We start from the raw sequence: 6,877 nt of genomic DNA, 5'->3' as shown, positions 1-6,877 counted from the left end.
CCCTCATAGAAGCAGGGGGAGAGGGATGGGATGGGGGGTCTGGATGGGGAGGTGCTAAGAAAGGTGATAATCTTTGAAATGCAAGTAAAGACAATATCCAATAAAAACTATTGATTGGATTATTGTTTTTATTGTAGCTGTTTTGCTCCTTAGTCTTTATAATAAATGCATGAGTATAACAGGAGGTTCATGACACCTTCACATTCTAAGACTGTCTGTCTACTTAATCTAAGCAGTAACTAACAGCCCTTGAAGTCTCCTTCCAACTCACTGTCACCTCTTTTCTTCAGTTTAAAAAGTTTTGGTCATAATGAGTCTGGTCAGGATGCCTTTTGTCTGTGCCACATCCCTCCTTTCTTCAGAGGATTGTTTTACTGGGTAGCATGTTTACATGATTCTGGTGACAACAGCTGCCAGGTTTACTGTGTGCCCCTTTATGTGTGTGCATATCTTTTCTGACATTGAGAATCATCTCTGCATACTCACCAGGAGAGTTTGAATGTTGCATGTCTTGATGTGGACTTAGATGTGACTTTGATTCATCCAGTACTTCTGTATTTGTGCTTAGAGGTCTGATTATCTCTTTGAGAGAATTTCTCTACCTTTGATATTGCTGAGTTCCTCTTGCATACCAAGGGGGCACATGCTTAAGCTCATGTGCTGTGCTGTGAACACATAAAGAGTTTCGTATTTTTCCCATGAATTTTGCTCAGTGAGGCTTTATGTTACATTATATTCTCTTTTAAGAGTGCTTGATTTAATCCATTTATCAGTGAGTACATATCATGTGAGTTCTTTTGTGATTGAGTTACCTCACTCAGGATGATGCCCTCCAGGTCCATCCATTTGCCTAGGAATTTCATAAATTCATTCTTTTTAATAGCTGAGTAGTACTCCATTCTGTAAATGTACCACATTTTCTGTATCCATTCCTCTGTTGAGGGGCATCTAGGTTCTTTCCAGCTTCTGGCTATTATAAATAAGGCTGCTATGAACATAGTGGAGCATGTGTCCTTCTTACCAGTTGGAACATCTTCTGGATATATGCCCAGGAGAGGTATTGCGAGATCCTCCGGTAGTACTATGTCCAATTTTCTGGGGAACCCCCAGACAGATTTCCAGAGTGGTTGTACAATCTTGAAATCCCACCAACAATGGAGGTAAGATACAATTTGCAAAACAAATGAAACTCAAAAAGAATGAAGACCAAAGTGTGGACACTTTGCCCCTTCTTAGAATTGGGAACAAAACACCCATGGAAGGAGTTACAGAGACAAAGTTTGGAGCTGAGAAGAAAGGATGGACCATCTAGAGATTGCCATACCTGGGGATCCATCCCATAATCAGCCTCCAAATGCTGACACCATTGCATATACTAGCAAGATTTTGCTGAAAGGACCCAGATACAGCTGTCTCTTGTGAGACTATGCTGGGGCATAGCAAATACAGCAGTGGATGCTCACAGTCAGCTATTGGATGGATCACAGGGCCCCCAATGGAGGAGCTAGAGAAACTACCCAAGGAGCTAAAGGGGTCTGCAACTCTATAGGTGGAACAACAATATGAACTAACCAGTACCCCAGAGCTCGTGTCTCTAGCTGTATATGTATCAGAAGATGGCCTAGTTGGCCATCAGTGGAAAGAGAGGCCCATTGGTCGTGCAAACTTTATATGCCTCAGTACAGGGGAATGCCAGGGCCAAGAAGTGGGAGTGGGTGGGTGGGAGAGTCGGGGGGAGGGTATGGGGGACTTTTGGGATAGCATTGGAAATGTAAATGAAGAAAATACCTAATAAAAAATAATAATAACAAAAAGTGCTTGATTTTTTTTCTTACATCTCTTTTCCAGTATTGCTGAAGATGTGACCACTTTATGACATGTGATGTTGGCGTGTTATGAAGCTGGTATGTCTCACTTCAGAGAGAGAATGCCTTCTAGCCTTTATCATGGAGTCTGTGTGTTACAAATTTTAAAGGGTTGTGATCACTTATGTTTAAATACCAGAAGGGTCATAAGTCTAATTTGCTCAAGATGAGTTTTGTTTGTTTGTTTGTTTGGTTTTGTTAATGTCTCAGTAGAGAATAATATGAGCCTGGGATTTGCCCCAAATCTACATGTGTTATACTGTACATCATGAACTGGACTGAGTTAGCTTGTCTTTCCATGGTGTTAGGGTTAGCACAGGAACCTGGTTTATGATTATTAATAAGGAGGGGTCCTGTCCTTCCAGGGTCTACCAGCTTAGACAGATTCACCAGAGAGAAATCAACCCTACCTGTCAGAACATGTCTGACACCACCACCATTGCAATACTGCATTATATTTGAGTCGATACCTTGCCAACATGGTTGTCACATCCATGTGCACACGGCTATGGATAGCTGTGCACTGTGCTTGAAGCTTGATCCTTAGCTCTTCTGTGCCCACATTGCTCTAGTGGCTTACTCATTGCTTACTTCTTTTATTGGAACTTTATTAATGAAAGATTGAATTAGGTAATGTGTGTATGTGTGGCCAGATGCAGACCCTGAGGACAGTGTGGAAGCCAGAGGAGACCTTATGGGAATTTGTCTTCTCTTCAACCATGCTGGTCTAGGGGATAGAACCCTGGTGGTCAGGTTAGGAGGCAAGTGTCTTTTCCTACTGAGTTCCTAATTTGTTTTTCATGTAGACAGCCAGTAACTTTTAGGCTCCTTATTGTTTGGGTCAGATTTTAATTGAATTCAGTGTTATTCACTGTCAATGGAATAGGGTTACAGATGATATCCAAGAGTCAGACATAATGCTGAAAAATAAAAAATAATTTCGAATTTTGATGTTTATATTTTCTCCTTATGTACACCTGTTATCACATTTCTCCAAGGAAGTAGGATCAATAGAGTGGACAAGGATGGAGAATGACTGAAGATAGGTAAGTGACAGACAGACAGACAATAAAGAGGTGATTTATTATAAAGTTGGCACCATACTTTCAGGGTCTGAAAAGCCCATACTATTATCTGCAAGCTGGTGAACCAGGGAAACTAGCAACATAATGAAGTCAAAGTCTGAAGCTCTGAGTACCCAGAAGCCAGTGATCTGATCCCCATTTTGAGCCCAAAGGTTTGAAAACCTGGTAGAAGGGGAGCCAGGGAGGGGGATCCCTGGTATGAGTTCCTGAGCCAGAGGGTGAGATTCATTAGACGAGGAGCAAATACTCCCACACCCTACCTCTTGCTGCTTGGTGATCACTAGCTCACCTATGATGGCAAGGGTAGATCTCCTTACTCACCTCACTGACTCAGATGTTAGTCTTTCCTCAAGCAACCTGAAGAACTCACTCAGAATCCAGCTGTCATGGTAATCTTCAGGATAGTCAAGTTAATGAATACAACACAACAACTAATTACTGACAGAATCTTGAGTTGTTTGACCCTGGAACACTGTTAATTTACTGTTGCTTTCATAAGAGAGTCAGTTGCTAAAATACATATTCCGATGATACAGTTGATTCCGGCTCATGCTGTCCTGTCCTTTTACAGAAAATTAAATTATTATACACCTAGGATAATCTTTACATTCTTCTTTCAATAAAACAACCATTTAATAGCTATTTTCTTCTAGATAAGAAGATGAATTTCAAAATGACATATTCTCATGTATAAGTCAAACTATGAACTCTATTCCTGGTTTTAAAAATGCTTATGCTTACAAGAAATCAATTCAGTGTCTTGTTTTTATGACTCTAATTTCACTAAACATCTCCAGGATAAATGGGCTGTTTCTAAAACAACTTTTTGTTGTTGTTGTTTATTCAAACTACAAGCATTGCTAATTTATAAAAGATAGATATCCTTATTTCAGACTCTACTTCTGTTCATTAGTAAAATAATTAGTTTAATTTTGAAAAGACAGCTAGGCAATGAGGTGTACGTAGAAATGAATACATTAGCTAGAATTAAATGAATACATATTGCTCTCTAAAGTATATTATTTCTTTTGGTTTACTTTATTATTGGTTGGACTGTTAACTTATCAACAATTATTGGCTAATACCATCTCTAATTTTACATTATGAATAAGATCATTGTTAATTCCATTAATGACAAGAAACAACAGATATCGTGTGTGAAACATTCAGTATGTTCATTTATTGTCAGGTGTGTGCTAAAATTTTTCATTCTTGCAAAACATATTTGTCATTTAACAGCCGGAAAAACTGTTTCGAAGACTATTAGTCTGACTGATAAGGAAAAATTACAATTTTATCCTACAATCTAAAGTGTGTTACAAAGTGTTACTTCTACAGCTTCCTAGTAAAACTGTGTCTATATTTAGATAATTATTCTACCTTATTACTGAAAATAAGTAAGAAATATACCACATATCTACTTATGATCTACATTAAACTTTATATATATATATCCAAAAAGAAAAATAAGAAATCTAGCATCTATTTATGATATAAACTAAACTTTCATGTACATCTGTAAATTATAAATATATATAAATATATTTAACATATATACATGGTTTATGATTGAATTATTATAGAAAAAGCAAGAGCATTTGCTCCTAAACTTAGTCTTGCCATTGTGATAGATGTTGCACTGAAAACATGCCATGTTGGGTTTACTTAAATAAATTTTTAAGATTCATTTATTTTTATGTACATTGGTATTTCGCTGCATTTAGGCCTGTGTGAGAATGCCAATTCCCTTAGAACTGGAATTACAGACTGAGCTGCCATTTGGGAATTGAACCTGGATCTTCTGAGAGGTCAGCCAGTGCTCTTCACCAGTGAGTCATATCCAGTGCCTAGCCATTTAAGTTTTAATAGAAAACAAAATTTACTTTTTGGAAACAGTATTTTGACTTAAAATGTCTTAGAATAATTGCATAGAATAGAATAGAATAATATTGATTTGGGAAAAATATTTCAAGGAATTTTTTTCTAAAAATATATTCCTAATAGTTCCTTCTTGTCCAACAGTATTATGTGAAATCATGTATAAACACTGTAGTGGAAATAGACAGATTAGAATCCAACAGATTGAATCAAGCTGAGGTCAGCAGTCTTTGTAAGGCATCACTGCAAATGCTAGTCAGCAAGCTGAGTGCAGAATGCAAGTACCATTGCTTGGTTCTAACAGGGAGGTCCTGCTACCAATTGCACTTAGCATCTCTGGTACCTACCACTTCACAGCTCACAGCATGGGATCATGTGCTCACTACAGCTAAACAGGGTGGAACCGTCTTTAAATGAATGGCAATACTGTTGTTTCCTTAGCCCCATGTGCAGAGACAACACAAGTGTTGATACAAGGTACATTCCTGTAGGCAAATGTTCTGCCCACTTTTACTTATAGAAATATACCCCACTTTTACAAATTGAAGCAAAATTATAGAGAGGGGATAGTATAGATATTGAAATGTAGAATAGAAGTTTTAAAATGACTTTAAATCTGAACTCATGAGTAGTTAGTAATCTCCTTGAAATTATAATATGTAAAGCACAATGTATAGACATAAAGTATAGACAAGTTTCATCCTGAGTGATTCCCCTTTCATTGTTGTGAGATGTCTACCAGAGAAGACTACAAGTTTAAGAGAAGAAGAGCCAAGAGAAGGCCATAGCAGGCTGGAGGGTAGAAAATACTGTGCATGTTCAGGATCCAAGTATAGCTGCGAGTCTTTCTCAGGGTGAGGTTTTAAACACAAAAATTATATCCTGAGTTGACATATGTCCATTTACAAGAACAGTTAGCTGGAAGTGAAAATACAGAAGCCAAATGCAAAGTTAGTAAATTTAGAAACTTTCTCAGAACTATGGACTTTGACAGATTAGATCTTTGTTTTAAGTTTGGCAGGTGGTGCTATATATGTGCTGGGTTTTATAGAATGAATGGTACTTCTGTCAAGGAGTCAGTTTTGTTAAGATCTGAGAGCATGTTACAATATGAGAAAAATCCCACTGCCCTAAGCTCTCAGCCCTCATATGGTTTTAATCTTACCTGGTCTCACAGTGATGTTCAAATGAACATTAGTGTAAACTAGAGTGTTGTTTATCCTCTCTGATTATTTAGAATTAGTATCTGGATTTAAATGGGTGGCTTTGAAAGCTTTATTAATTGCAAAATACAAAAGAAAAATTTACATACCTTTAGACCACCATACCTCAGGAGAAGTGGAGAAAGTTATTTGACAAAATCAATACCAGAAGAGAAAGCAAAGAGAGTAGCTGCTGACCATATACCATATTCCAATTGAGTGTCTCTGGTTGAGGCTTGGCTTTATTCCTACACTTGAGTTCTGCAATATCCTCAATATATAATTAACAAAGTCGTCAGGATTTATTCTGCCTTGGAAAGCCTCAGTTATAGATAAAGGGGCATAAAATATGTATTGTTTTAAAAGGGTTTTGTGTGAGAGCATATTGTTCTGATCCTGTGGAGCCATTATCAAGGCTCTGGGTAGACCCTGCTCTGGTTTTGAGGTAGTATATTACCCAGCCCACTAGGCTGTGCCTGGAAAGCCACTGCTGTAGTCTTGCAGAATGCATTATATCTCCTGCTTTCCCTAGAGAGAAAATGAGATGTACTATTAAAAATAATGCCTGCTCTTAATGTAAGATATTGAAACACACTAACCCACTGGCAGAACAAGCAGGACTTAGAGAATTAGACCATCCATAACTCTCACCCTGTGGAATTTCCTGCTCTTTGGTTTCTGACATTGTCCTTACATATTTCCTGCACTGTAGTCAGATGTTGAAGGATCCAAGCAAGAGACATGAATCAATCCAAGCTGTGCAGTTCCCCTCTTATCAGAATGGACAGGGAACATCTTTCACAGTGAGGCAGTCTCAGCATCTCACACTAGAAGTTCTGTTCCTTTC

This window comes from Mus caroli, unplaced genomic scaffold (genome assembly GCF_978045245.1).
Source record: "Mus caroli unplaced genomic scaffold, Mus_caroli_1 scaffold_3, whole genome shotgun sequence".
NCBI lineage: Eukaryota > Metazoa > Chordata > Mammalia > Rodentia > Muridae > Mus > Mus caroli.
This window is presented reverse-complemented; position numbering follows the sequence as displayed.